The 15,760-nt window shown below is 37.6% G+C and overlaps 1 long non-coding RNA gene across 1 annotated transcript; it reads right to left on the bottom strand.

Moving 5' to 3' along the window:
• Positions 1-1,134: 1,134 nt before the first annotated feature.
• LOC137850839 (uncharacterized) lies at positions 1,135-14,434 on the bottom strand. The gene is made up of 3 exons (XR_011092833.1): positions 14,323-14,434; positions 8,179-8,295; positions 1,135-7,020 (listed from the first exon to the last, which is right to left on the bottom strand). It is a non-coding gene; the product is annotated as an uncharacterized lncRNA (long non-coding RNA).
• Between the last annotated feature and the right edge of the window lie 1,326 nt (positions 14,435-15,760).

Below are 15,760 nucleotides of genomic sequence, written 5' to 3'. Positions count from 1 at the left end.
TTTATTCCCTCATTGCAATCTACAAAAAACAAATTTGAACACTTTTCTTGGGAATCCAAAATTGTTCCCTGTGGCCACACTATTGTCTTGAGCTATAGTCTTACATATCTTGTAAAACTGTATATTCTTGTTATATTCCCACTTTTTTTACCAAGCACCTGCCAAGATGAGAATATCTAAGCCAAAACAGACCTGCTTTTCTGTAATTCCTCATATATTTGAGTGCACCTTTGGTAAGTTTGCAGATGACACCAAGTTGGGGGAAGGTGCCGGAGGGTAGGAAGGCCCTGCAGAGGGACCTGGACAGGATGGGTCAATGGACAGAAGCCAGTGGGCTGAGGTTCAACATGGCTAAGTGCCGGGTCCTGCACTTTGGTCGCATAACCCCATGCAGTGCTACAGGCTTGGGGCAGAGTGGCTGGAAAGCTGTTCAGAGGAAAAGGACCTGGGGTGTTGGTCAATGTTCACCTGAACATGAGCCAGCAGTGTGCCCAGGTGGCCAAGAAGGCCAACAGCATCCTGGCTTGTATCAGGAATAGTGTAGCCAACAGGACCAGGCAGGCGATCATCCCCCTGTGCTCAGCTCTGTGCCGCACCTCAAGTACTGTGTTCAGCGTTGGGCCTCTCAGTACAAGAAGGACATCAAGGCCCTGGAGCATGTCCAGAGAAGCGCTATGAAGCTGGTGAAGGGCCTGGAACACAATTCCTGTGAGGAGTGGCTGAGGGAACTGGGGCAGTTTAGTCTGGACAAGAGGAGGCTCAGGGGAGACCTTACCGCTCTAATACCTGCCTGAAAGGAAGGTGTGGGGAGCTGGGGGTCAACCTCTTCTCACAGATAACTAGTAATAGGACTAGAGGAAATGGCCTCAAGTTGTGCCAGGGGAGATTCAGGTTGGAAATTAGGAGACATTTCTTCTCAGAAAGAGTAGCCAGGCATTGGTTGCTCAGGGAAGTGGTGGGGTCACCATCCCTGGGGGTGTTTAAGGAAAGGTTGGACGTGATGCTTAGGGACATGGTTTAGTGGGTGATGGGACCTTATGAAGTGAGAAATTCCTGCAGTAGTTTTTTTTTATTTTATTATTCTCATATTAAAAATGAGGATTTGACACCCACTTCCCATTTACTTTGATTTATTTTTCAAAATTCCTGATGTAAAAAATAATTTTTAAAGTCTTTGATTTAACTTGTAGGTTTCTTTGTTTTAATAATTCTTCAGAAACTTTGTTGTTCCTTCTAGCTCTAACCACTTCCTTACACTCCTTAAAAAATAATAAAAATGGTGCTTCCACAAGTTGATCAGCAGCCTGGAAAATGGCTCTGAATCTTTGTCTTTATCCACTTCACCACTGAGATACTCATTAAAACAGTTCATTCTTTATATGACTGAATGCTTTGTAACAAAGCTTCAGTATCAACACTCTCTGTACACATCAGTCAGTGGTCTTCTAAAGCCAGCTCTTGGTGACTAACATCGTTACGTGATTCTGGTCTATTCTTTGGATCCTCTGCTCTAGCTGTGCCTCATTTCTTATTTTCAGTTCTTTAAAGGAGCAGTTTTCTCTCTTTCACAATAGCAGCCTGTATCACAAGTAACTTCCCTAAGTCTGAATTAAGTCTGTTGTATTAAGTTTGTGGTTGATCGCGTAGATAAGAAGTCCATCACTGAATGGTAGTGTTCTTGCAAATGCAATTGTGAGGTACAATAAGGCAGTCTTCAGATCTGCAAATCAGATTAATGTGATTCCACTGTAAGCAGCTGTCACAAATATAGTTCCTTCTCATTTTCCCACTTTAATACTTCAGTGTCGATATAATTTTAATGTCAACATTAGAGTCCACTATAAGTTCCTTGAGTTCTTTCTAGAATCAATTCACTGCTTCAGTGAGAGCACATACACTGATACTAAGTTTGCTCGCAGCTGACTTCAAAGACAGTGACTGCACCAATAGATTCTTTTTCACAGAGGTTTAATTTCTTTTCCATTCTTCTGAGATTAAGATGTGCTTTTGAGATACCTCTTTTTTGCTTCACCCTATTTGTCTGGGATTTGGCCTTCAATGAGATCCAGATGTTCTATGTTCTCAGCTCTTATTCAATTTTCCATACCTAGGTAATTTATCTGTTTTATTGTTTATCTTATTGGCTTTATATCAAAAGGAGAAGAATTTCAGCCTTTGCCCACTCACCAAGCTAGAAGACCAGATCCAGACTCCAACACATCCTCTCTAGCCTGCACATTCCAGGAGGTTCTGCTTGTAGCAGAACGTGTTTGGCATAGCTCCCAGGGCCGTGGGAACACACAAGAGCTGCCACCATGACTGGAGACTAATTTAGAGTAACAAATAGATTCAAGGGAGACCAAAGCAGCTCACAAACAAGTGGCAGACAGAGGCAGAGCTAAATTTACCAAGCAACACATTCTGTCCACTCCTTTCTCATTCATCTCTAATGACTCTGTTTATGAGCATAATTATATTTTTCTGCAGGGTTGTTTGAGAGTACATTTTTATGACTGTATCATGGAGCAACTTGCTAACTCCCCCCAAATAAAGCTTTTGCTTGTTTGTTTGTTTGAATGATTAAATTCCAGCTGAAAGATCTTACTTCGCCAAAGAGGGCACAGAAGATCCTTTCTAATATTCATGAAAAAGTGTTATAAACTGGATTTTTTTGAGTCACAACATGCATAAAATAATTCTTAATATAGTTAGCTATTTTATTTTTAGATAATGAAATGAGCTTTAAGGCAAATGTGAAATATCTATGAAGGATAACTTCCTGTAGCAGAAAATAAGCAGGACACTTGACTCTTTGAAAAGCAGAACATACTCATTTATCATTTTTATTTATGTCCTCTAAATTACTCTTAAGCCAGCCATTATTCTAAAACCAAGACTAATACTTTACTAGATGTGCTGCAAATCATTTTTAAAAGTGTGGTCCAAAAAGTTTGTAATACTAGAATTGAAACAAACAAAAAACAAAGAGAAAGATTGGATACACTGAATAAAAGCTGAACTTTTAAGTGCCAGTGAAGAGTTGTAAGGAGCAAATGAGTGATGCCCCACTTACTATATTCTGTTAGTAGAAAAACTACTGTACCTTCTACAGTCACACCATTTCCACAAAAAAAATAGAATCATATATTTGTCGTGAATAACAGAGAAATATTTTTAGGCAGTTCTGTGGTTATAAAATTAGAATTTGATGCATAATTAAAACTTCTCACACATTGTTCCAGACTATAGTAAAAAAAATTCTGTGGCCCTACAGATACTGGGGGAGCTATTATTATTCACTGCCTCTGCATATTGTGTCCCCCTATTATGCCAATATAATCATTTTATACATGTGAATTAACTCTAGAATGTTTATTACAAAATCTTTTTTTTTTTTTATTTAATTAACAGTACGCACAGCCAACCAACAACTTTTACTCCACACTTAAAGGATTAGGTTCTCTTAAAATACTGGCAAGTTTAGTCATGCAAGGCAATATATACCAAGCTCTTTCTGAAAACTGATGTCTCTTTTGAAAACTATGGCTTTTGTGAATCTCTTTTAGGCTTTGACTGATCTCATCCTAGAATATATAGAAGAATGTTTTCCCTTGCAGGCCTCAGCTGCCCTTGGATGGCTTTGCAGCTCACCATCAACAAAACTATCTGCTCATGGGCTTAGATAAATGGGAATTTACTGAAAGCCAGCCAAACTCTAAAAACTCACTCTTAGTTCACAACAACCAGAGTTTGGAGAACATGCAGTACAGTGAAATGTATACATTTAGAGCCTGTTTCTTAATCATTGCTATTTGAAACCCTAAGAAAACACACATATCAAATGTTAATCTTTTGTCTTGAAGGTATACTCATGCTGATGAGAGAGGACCATTACCCTCAAGGCATTGTCCACACCATCCTCAAAGTAAATGGCAACAGTCCAGTGGTCATAAATGGGCCAAGATGTGTCAAGAGTATTTTCCAACTACATGATGAACTTCATGTTTTTGCCTGTGTACTTCATATTACAATGCAATTAACAGAGAAAAGAAAGGGGACAGCAAAAAGTGGTAGGAAAAGATCTTTAGAATTATCCTGCAATTAAATATGTGACAAGAAACTATCAATTCACCAAGAAAAAAAAAACTGACAGAGTTAAATAGCAAAGTAACAATACTGTTAAAACAGCTACTGTAGCAGAAAGTAGAACACTGGAGTAAAGCAGGGCTTTTAAGCTGGGGAAAAAATGTGAAAATGTGGAACATAAAAAGCCAGGAAAATTATACGCTGACAAGTCTCTTCTCAAAAACAAAAGGAGTAGTAGAAAATTATTCCTTGGAAATGTAAAGCACTTTAGCTGAGAAAACTCATGTAGAGCTAAGCCACACTAATGTGCTATGGGGCTTTCATGAAGCAAAATTATACCTTCACCTTCTTAGATTTTGTTGAAATCAGCTCCTTTTCTCACACACAAAAAAAGGACAGGGCAGGGCAGGAAGTCATAAAACTCAATAAACATGGTAATAAATGCTGTCCCTTCTAAATACTGTCCTTTAAAACACAGCCCTCAGAAAGTATTAAAAATGGAAACACACTTCATAAACACATTTGGATGCAGCTGCCAAACTGTGTCTGCAATAATACAGTAATGTGCCAAAATTATGCTACTAGCTGATCAGCCTCCACTACAATTTGAAGTCAGATATTTTGCGTGTTATTGCAGATTCTGAGTTTATGGTTGCTTGTATGTCCACTCGCATGTTGTTCAGGCCTGCAGACACTGACAATAATCAATATCAAACTCAAGAAAAAATCCTCAAAGGCCAGTACAAGGGTACTAGGTAAGACATATGAATGGAAAATCTAAACTGGCCTCAAGAAAGGTGTTCAAGTGCTAAAATTTAGATCCTCCACAACACATTCTTTCTATATCATGAACTTTTTTTCATGTAGAACGTTTTAACACAAGTCATATAGAAATCTGAATAAGCAAGAACAAGCAGAACTCAGTGATGGAAAATACACCAAGTAAAAATCACTTTCTCCAAAACACCTCCAGAAAGTCAGGAAGAGACTAAGTTCTGTGAATAACAAAAGACAGTGAGCAGTGAAAACCGGCATGAGAAGAAGCAAAGGGAAAAATGTATATAGCACTTTTGAAGACATTGAAGACACTGAAGTGGTTACTGGTAGAGAAATAGCAAACCTTTATCAGTTTAGTAAGATCTCAGCAGGAAAGTTTAGGGCTAGCTTAGGGTAAGCAAGGAAAGATTCTTCAAAAGAAAAAAATAATAAAATAAAATAAAAATAAAGAAAGCAACGGGTGAACACTTTCAAGACCTGCTAAGCAAATCCACATCTAAAACTAAATAAATAAATTATTTTCTCAGGAAGAGGCATGTAACACATCACATCTCAGCATACGTAAGAGTCAGTAAAAAAGATTGCAGGTAAATACCTTACAGCTGAAGGAAGATCTAACAGGATGAAGGCTCTGGTGGTATGTCAGAAGATGCAGTGCTAGAACATTGTAAAAAGTATAGAAATCCACCACATGTATATAGTCCTTGAAAGAAAATGCCTTAGACTAATGATGATACTGAATGGTCTGTATTTCTATACAGTTTTAAGATTTGCCAGAGTTCAGCTATTTGTTGCCTTTAATGTTATCCATAAAAAAATACTCTGGTAGAGTTTTATACAAAATCCTGAAAGGGAAGCCAGTTGATGGAACATAAAAACAGATCTAAGCTAAAGCATATCTCCATAAAACAACACTGAAAGAGAAGATGTTATGGTCTTTACAGCTCAGGTCACACCATAAGTAATACAGGATGCAAGTGTAAGAGATCTAGCTATCTTTGTGCCCCAGTAGCATAATGGCAGCATAGACAATTTCAAGTCCATTTTCTTTATGCTAGGACTTTCACCTAGTGTGCAACTGAAACCTGTATGTTTTTGTTTGTTTGTTTGTTTTGTTGTTGTTTTGTTTGTTTTGTTTTTGTTTTGTTTGTTTTGTTTTTTGGTCACAATAGCATGTCTCAACTTCTGCATCTGCTTCGCGGTGTATAAGATAATCATACAAAAAACACATCACTGGAAAAACTGCTGTATTGGATTTGAAGTGTGGTGTATTCCTGCAGGCTGAAATCAAACTCTTGAGAATGGATGGGAGTGGAATCAATGTTGTTCTTAAAAAGCAGATTCAGCTTTAGCTCAATATATCACTTCTTTTCAGAGGCAAAGGTCCAACACTAAGTCTCCCTGAGGGATGGGATTTATCACAAATAGAATATTCATTTGGTTTTCTTCCAACATTCTGTATTTTACTTTCAGAGGTGGCAATTTTTCTTCTTCTTATCAGAATGTACAACATGCAGTAGCTGTTTCAATTTATATTTAACTGAAATTTTGTATATTAATGAAGTACGGTGTGCATGTGTTAGCTAAGTGGGCCAAAGCACAGTGTTTAGGCACATACTTGATTTTCCATCAATGAGTGACCACATTAAAGTCAACTGGTTTCCTTGCTTAGTAAAAGTTACTGTGTCCTGAGCACTCTGCTGAATGGGAATCATAAAGAGAGCTGTACCTGAAGAACAAAGATGGTATAAGAGATATTTAGAATCTCAATTCTCTTTGGAGGATATGATACTGCATGTCAGGTGAGCAGAAGAAAGCTGAGAGTAAAACATATTTTTTTCATGAAATCATTTCAGTTCTCTTTTCTATTTCCTCACTTTAACACATTAGATCTTTGAATTGTAAATTGTTTTACATTCTTTCTTAAAAGAAATTTTCTTACAAACTTCTATCCATGCTAAAATTTATGGAAATGATATTTTGCATGCATATTGGCGAAACCTAATGCCAATGTTACTTTCTGTATGTCTTGAAGACATTGATGGTGATACACAACGAGCGCATTTTCCTAGGAGTGAAATGGTCACACAGCATTTCAAGATGGGACCAAGAGAAAATGGCAGCTTTAGTTGTCATTGTCAGCGAGTACATTCAAGGCTAAAAAAAAAAAAAAAGCCAGTTACTACATATAATACAGTACAAATTCCTGCACATAAAGCTTTATGAAAATGTCTGTGTTGTGCTATAAAACATCAAAAATCTGCATTAAGACAGTAATAAATTTGTAAATTAAATTTTTTAAGAGTTAAGAAATGTCAGAATTATAGTTCTCTGTGTAACACTAAGCAAGTTCCATTGTACTTTTATATAACACTGAGCACATAAATTAACTAATTTTGTACTATTTTTTTTACAGGATTTCTACCTCCATTTGGAGCTCAACCAGCAGGCATTCAATTGGTCAGTTAGTGAGAAACTCTTTGATGTCTTGAAATAAATTTCCCATTCCTGACCTAAGGGAAGGTATCCCTGATTATGGAAGGGTGTTGGAACTAGATGATCTTTAAGGTCCCTTCCAACCCAAACAGTTCTATGATTCTATAAGTTCTCTAATGGTACTCATCACTATAGCTTCTGAGTAAAAGAATATTTGAAAATGTCAACTAATTGATCTTTGTAACACTGCTGTGAAGAGACAGGGTTGACTATCCCTAATTTACAGTGGGATAGCAGAAACAAAGGGCAATTAAAGACAAAGATATTCATTAAATTTGAATAGTTGGATTTTAGGAGCTCTTGGTGATGTATACAACACTATGTATCCAGCACTAGAGTCCTGTTGATTCCATCCCAAACAAGAGAGGAAAGTAGTAGCAGAAAATTAAGAGCACCTTTTAAGTGGTCATTTATAAAGCACTAAGTTTAGGGAATTCTGCCATGTCTCCAACAAATAGAATCTGATTATCTGAATAACATCCAAATCTCTTAGAAGAACTTTTGTTTTTCACCCTCCCACAGTCTTCTGGCTCGTTTCTCACAGATCTTCCAATTTCTGCAATGAATAAAGGAAGCCTACAGAGAGCAGTCTCCTTGGCTGTGAAAGCCTTCTACACCATGAGAGCACAGTCCATCATGTGTAAAAAGCAGGGGAACACCAAAGAATGGGAACACAATATAGCTGAAGACAGTTTCATAATTCACAAGGAAGGAAGGAAGTACTTTTTCTTTCTTTCTTTTTAATAGAGTGTTAATAGGGCTTAGAATTGTCCTGTTGTGGAACTCTGAGAAATAGAACAATACAGTACGTTTACTTACCTTTGTAGGACAAGATTATGTTGTTAAATTAGATTTTATTGATAGTAATATCCACAAATGTTCTATTAAAACCATTTCAGAAATGTGTCAACAGATGTAAAATGGTCTTGTCATAACCTGTAAAATAGATGATGCAGAGCATCTTTGATATTATACAAATGTATAAGGACAAGCTTACTTACTTCTACTTACTCCTAAATTCCTACATTGAAAATTTGGGTTCTTGTATCTCTTTCAATAATGACCCAGGGAATGTCTGCCTTCTGGAATAAAGGAGATTGCTAGAATAAATCCTATCAGAAACGCTCCTCTTTGAGGAGCAATATAGTCTAACCATATTTTAAAAAATTTGAGTTGCTCTTCGATTTTACAAAATTCATACAATTTTATATATCAAAAATGCAATCTGGAATGTTAAGCAAGGATTTCACAAACATCTATTTTTTTATATTATTTTATTATTTTTTAAATATGTGTCTTGTATACCTATTTTGACTGATGGAAGCAAAAACTGAACATACATACCAGGGGCCAAGAAGTACACAAAGTACAAATAATCTTTTGAATTCAGATTAGCTGACTGTTCTTCAGAGGATTATAAATACAGGGCATGTGTTCATAACATTATGCACCCACAGTAGCTGTGGGACAAGGCTCTGGGGACCCATGTTTCCTGAAGCCATTCTCAGTGACTGTAACATTAATTCCAACAGAAAACACTGCTGGAATTACTCCATGGGAACAGAACTACAGAAAACACTCTTTAAGAGATTAAGAAGTCTGATATAGGTACACTATTGAGGCTGAGTGTATCATTCAATTAGAGAGGAAAACTATTTACTTGGACACTAAAGCTACTTCCAGTCCAAGTTTGAGGACAGATTCTAGTACTTTTATACTTGTTAATTTTCCATAGAGTAGTAGCAGCTGCAATGCTTACTAGAGTGATCTGTATTTCTAGAAAGTGCCCTTGTTCCACCCTAAAATAGGAGTACTCTGGTTTAGGAGTTACTTTCATTATCCCTTCAAATTTGCTCTATTTTAGCAGACAACTTTGTTGTGAGTTTCTCTGTGCTGAATCTCTTCTTGTTATTTCCAACTTGTATTTTTCAGCCTTCTACCTATCTTTATCAGACAGAGGGTCCAACCTGCTGATTACAGTAATGAGCAGAGTGCACATTACAACTCAGGAGCAAGCATATTTTAGTTCATTTCACTCATCATATGTCAACATTGAGGTTTCTTTGTGGCCCACCCCTGAGCACCTCCTGAGCAACTTCTACTTAAGATCTACTTCGTGTCTGTAATTTAGAATTAAGATTTTTTTATTATCCACCTTCTCCCTTCCTCAAACTGTATAACTGCTCTACACAAATCCATTTTTCTTGATGGCTTTTCACACTTTCTGTTAGGCTCAGACTGAGTTCTAGAAGAAAAGGACAAGAAATCAGCCTCCCTCTCCTGAAGAGAACAGGTGTTCACAGGGACAATGAAGACAGTTGAATGGCAAAGGGGCTCCTTCAGCCAGGTCTCCTCCATGCTTCTCATTGATCAGAGTTGCTAAGGGTACAGAAAAAATTAGCCCCAGAGTGAGAACTTGTTTCTTCTTCCCCATCTGCCTCATCAATGGCTATGTTTTCTGCTTTCTAATCCCATAGAGTTGTCTACAGTTCAGGCTGCAAAGGTATCAGGGGAAGAGAAGTATCATGGAGATGCCTGATAGCAGAAAACTCATATTACCTTGAGGAAATGAGGTTATGTTTGTGAGGTAATGCTAAAGAAACATCTTTTAATTAGTGAGAAGAAGTCTGATAGAATGATCTTTGAGAATCAACAAGCATGGAGGTCCTAGATGTCATTCTCACATGTTCACTTTAAACAGTAGAACTGCACTTAAATGAACCAAGTTTGAGTGTTTGTTACCCAGCAGATGTCTGCATAGTTAGGATTTCCTCATGGGTAAAGAACTATGTGGTTTTGAGTACTAGATGAGTTGATCCAGGATATTTTATTATTCTGATCTAGCCTGGTGGTCTCTAGAAGAAGACAATTCTATTTGCAACTCATTTTCTTCTTTCTTAATCTTCCCACAAGCACGTAAATAAAAATTGCCATCAAATTATATCTCACTGGTACACATTGGTGGTCTTTGATGTCCTTCTTTTATCTGTCCCATTGTATCCAGATATTTCTTTCATGTTCTGGTTCTGCATTTTTACATGTTCCCACATGAGCATGATTATTTTACAGCTTCAAGGTGGTTCATATTGTTTTCTGCCATTGACAGAAAGACAGAAAGATTTCAATATTTGCCAAATTACTGACTTGAGTTGAGATCCAACATACAGGTTAGAGTATTAAATGAAGCAACAAACTCTCTATTATCTGACTATCAGAAATAAAATACCCTTGTTGTCTGTGGGCTACATATGCCACTGAAGTCCTGACAGAAGTTACACTGTTGGATTTAATTAAAGTCAGTTTTTTAGTGATGTAGTTCTTAAAGTCTAACCAGGAAGAGAATCCAGGAGAATCTATAGGCTGGGTCATGAAAGCCTACAGATCCAGCATATTCTTTATCTGGATCCAGCAGGCTGTTTGAGGCAGTTTATTTTAATAGCTCACATATCCAAACTCTCTCACAACTGATTCCCTTATCAGTCTGTTTTTAAAATGTTCCATCTCCTAGCAGACCCAGCCAGAGACATAGTCATGATCAGAAGGGGCAAGAAAGTGCTTCCAGAATTGTAATTTACCTCTGCCACCAAAGCAGGGTTAACTCTCACTGTTTTTTAAAGATGAACAGAAGAAGCCCTACATCTCTCTCTCTTACTCTTGTCTGTTATAGAAGTGAAATAGGCTCTAGAAGTACCTCAGAAAGAGGAGCAGGGTAAAGAAAAAGATCAAGTATCATTTCAAGAAGTGCATTAAGGAAGATCTGACTGACAGGCCAGTCAGCTTCACATCAGTCCCTGCAAAAGTGCTGGAGCAACTAATCCTGGAGACCATTTCCAAACACATAGAGGACAAGAAGGTGATCAGAAGTAGCCTGAGTGGTTTTACCTAGTGGAATCCATGCTTAACCAACCAGATGGCATCCTATAAAGAGGTGACTACCTTATCAGATAATGGGAAGAGTGATGGATGTTACCTCAACTTCATTAAGGCCTTTGAGGCAGTCTCATTAACAAACTCATATAGAAGCTGATACAGTATGGGTTAAATAAGTGGACAGTGAGGTGGATTGAAACAGGCTGAACAACCAAGCTCAGAGTGTTGTGATCAATGGCACGAAGACCGGATGGAGCCAAGTCACTAGTGCTGTGCCCTGGAGGTCAGTACTAGGGCAATATTGTGTAACCTTTTCGTTAAGGACCTAGAAGATAGTAGAGTGAGCCCTCAGCAAGTTCAAAGGTCATACAAAATTAGGAAGAGTGAACTTCAACAAGGTGAATAACTGTGTGAATAGGAATCTCATGAAGTTCAACAAAGGGAAGTGCAAAGTTCTGCCCATGGGGAGGAATAACCCCGTGTACCAGTACACAAGGAGGGCTGACCATCTGGAAAGCAGCTCTGTAGAGAAAGACCTTAGGGTCATGGTGAACAAGTAGAACACGAGCCAGCTGGTGGACTTGAATATAATCTCATAACTTCCAAGTAAGGACTGAAAGTCGTTATGGACATACTAAATTGAGTCTGCTAACTTGCTGTCAATCACAGAACGAGACAAATGATAGCTTTGTTGAATGATCATAACCTAACTGTTTAGACACCAGGCAAGATGGTATGTGTTGTAGCAAAAGAACTTTGCTGCAAGCACAGCTTCAAGGGAAAATACAACAATCAAGCCTACAGGTCCAGCTTGTAACTCAAAGGCACATGCTAATATCACTGAAGAAATGAAGGATTAACACAGGCACAATATCTACAAATTGTGCTTCTGCCAAGAACATGTTAAAACTACACTTGATCTGTGTCTGACAAGTGGAGGGGACACAGAGAGCAAAAACTGTACAGATTTCAGCAAAATCATTGATGACTCTAGGACAGATGATGGAACACATTACTAAGTTATAAAATGGCCTATGTGGAAATGAACATCTGCTCCAAGATTTTCCTTTCCTTCCTGTATGTTCCACATACATATTTGTGACCCGTGGAGGAAGTTGGAATAACCCTAAAGTAAAGGTGTGTATCACTGGATCACAGGATCATAAAATAGGCAGGAGGGAACTCCAGGAGGCCATCTAGTCCAAAATCCTTCTTAAAACAGAATCATTTATGAGGTCAGATGAAATTACTTAAGGCTTTATCAAGCCAGGTCTCAAAAACCTCCAAGGTAAGTCCTTCAGCTCTTTGACCACTTTGGTGGCCTTCCATTAAACTCACTCCAGTTTATCAATGTGTTTTGCACATGGGGAGGCCCAAAATTGACCATCTTTATGGCTTTCTGCTAAACTGCTACTGAATATGCTCTAATTTATGTTTTTCATTTATGATACTTTTCATTTATCAGGAGGACGAAATTTGAACACAGTACCCAAATGTGGTCTTCTAACAAGGGCTGATTAGAGGGGAATATTCACTTCCTGATTGTAGTTCCGTTACTACAATTCGGGATGCTGCTGGCCTTCTTTGCTGCCAGGACAAATTGATGCCTAATGTCCAGCCTGCTGCCCACTAGCCTCCCCAGGGCCTTTCCAAAGAGGTTCACCCCTCCAGCTCTTTCTCCAGCTTTGTGCTCTTGCACAGGGTCCTTGTTTTGCAGGTGTAGGACTTGATATTTACCCTTATGAATTTCACTAAGTTTATATCAGCCCATTCATCCAGCTTTATTATTTTTGCTATTTCTTTCTCAACCAGTTTAACTTATCACTTTATTGCCAGCATCTTCCTCTGCTTTTTCCCTTGTCCATTTCCAGTGCCAAAAAGGAAAATCAAAACAAAGCAAAATAAAAAAAAAGGAAATAAAAGATGGAGAAGAGAGAGAAGGCAGCAAAAACATAAGATGTGCACAAAGGAGGATGCAAAAAAGATGGAGGCGGGTTCTTTTTAGTGCCAGGAGCAGAAGCACTGGGCACAAACTGGAGCACAAGAGGCTCCATCTGAACACCAGGGAGCACTTATGTACTGAGCTGGTGACAGAGCACTGGCACAGGCTGCCCCAAGAGGCTGTGGGGATCTCCTTGGAGATCTCCAAAAACCGCCTGGATGTGGCCCTGGATGGCCTGCTCTGGGTGTCCCTCCTGGAGCAGGGATGGGACCAGGTGGACTCCAGAGGGCCCTGCCAGCCTCTGCCGTACTGTCATTCTGTGATAAAAGCTAAAACAGCAGCTTTGAAATAAAAATATTGTTTGGGACATTTGGAAAACATTATTCAGTATCTTAATAAATAAAAGACTATTTTTTGAATCTTTCAAAATGGAGATGGGTGAAAAATATGATTTTTTTAGCAATTTTCATTAGTTTAAGTACATGATTAAGTAGTTTTGAAAACTTCAAAACTGTCATTTCAAAATGAACATTGGTGGAGTCAGATATTTCTCAGAAAGTTGAATTTTTGTTTTCTTCTAAATTCTGATGTTTTAATATTTATCCCCTTCTAAAATGAGGCAAAGTGTTTCCCCTAGGACATTTTTTAATCCACTTTAGGTCAAGTTGGATGAAAAGTTTTAAGTGCGGCATTTTTTGGCCTAACTTACAATATCAGACACAGTCCTAAATGTAATGTTTTTCCAAACTGAAATATTCAAATATTCTGTCATGACAAGATTATAAAAAAGTTATTATCAAAAAGCTTTGCTTTGATTGAAAGCAAAACAAACAAACAAAGTATAGTCAATACTGACACTTTCCCACAGAACATTTACAACTGAATTAATTGACATTTTCTCACTAAGAAACATTCTGCTCAGAATTTCTGAACCCCTTCCACTGACAAGTGCATGGAACTGTTGCTCTGCCCCAGGCAACCCACCATACATGCAAGCATCCTTTTGAGCTGAAAAAATATGTATTGAGAATATTGACCATTTTAAGGTGGAATCGTATCACTATATTCTTATCACAAATGTAGAACAAGGAGGAATAAAGAAACATTCCACGGAAGGACAGTTTCTCCATGTGCTTCCTCTGAGACAACACCTCTGTCCATTGCTTATGGCTCCAGACCATACCTAGAAGTAGCATCTAGTTCTTTAATCAGTTGTTTAATATGATTACATGGAAGATTTTTGATTTTCATCACCAATTATATTTAACCTATATAAAAAATAAAAAAAATAAAAAATAAAAATAATAATAAAAAAAAAAGTTAATGAGGTGATTTTAAACTTTTAAACTAGCACTTTAAAAAATGCTCAAAAACATTTTCAAAGAAAGTGTGCTACCAGTGATATCTATTAGCTCTAAAGGCTTGCTGATGCACACCAGGCTTCCATTAATTACAAGGGCATGTTAAAGCATCACATGTGTTTTATCATGATCACACAATTTGCTGTTATTAATTTTATGTTTACATTAGCATTTGAAAGGTGGTCTACTTTTGCATATTAATACATTGGTTTTAGATTTATTAAGTTTACAAAATAAACCAAAAATTTTATTATTACTATTTATCCAACTCAACACAGAACTTACTAGGCCAGAATATTTCTGTTATTCTCCCAATCTCCTTTTTTAGGATGACTTGCTGTAAAGATTTCTGCCCTAACCCCTAAATATAAAGGTTTCTGCAACATATTAATGAAAACTGAATGGTAAACGTTCATGGGGAATCTCTGAGTCAATAGACTCATTTCACACTTGTGTGAGGTCTTAAATGTTTCCTACCTAGTGAAGTTCATACTGTTCTAAGACCATATCAGAAAGTTCCACAGATACAGTAAGGCTGAAGGTACATATACACAGTGTATACCATTTACACGTACTGAACTGTAACTGGCACAAGCAGAAAACTTTAGTCACAACTGAACCCAAACAGGAAATTAAAGAAAAACATGTGTTGTTTGGGCTCAGTTATGTATAATTTTGCATGAGGTACACCAGTTTATTCAAGCAGAAGAGCCTCTACAGATCCACAGATCTCAACAGATACGACAGGAAGAACTGAGTATGCAGCGGTGACCCTTACACGTAAATATGCTGAATACAGCAAACACGTGGTTATATCCAAGATATAGATTTCATAGGTAATAGGCATACTGTCTTATCTCCCATTAGGTGGAAGCTTCTGACTTAATATTGACTATATAAAGGCAAGAAGTAAGACAGAAAACAAGAGTGTTGAAAAAACAGCTTTTATTTCCCCCTAATGTCATCTGGTCATGTCACTCATCACAGTTAAATCCAATCTCTAATTGCAACAAGCTATTATGAACAGCATTCATGAATTTATTACATGGTGCTATGCCAAGCCTGCATTTGAGCACATACTCTAGTCATTTCTAATTTTACTTCTACAATTATCTGCGTCTAAACTCCTCTTCACCCCAACATGACTGGGCTTGTTAACAAAAAGTGCGTGTGTGTACATACTGGGTAATACCATGTAAGACACAAGCACACACTTTTTATATACATG

The sequence above is a fragment of the Anas acuta genome, chromosome 2, assembly GCF_963932015.1.
Source record: "Anas acuta chromosome 2, bAnaAcu1.1, whole genome shotgun sequence".
Classification (NCBI taxonomy): Eukaryota; Metazoa; Chordata; class Aves; order Anseriformes; family Anatidae; genus Anas; species Anas acuta.
The sequence above is the reverse complement of the archived record's forward strand: the minus strand, read 5'-3'. Positions and strand labels throughout refer to the sequence as shown.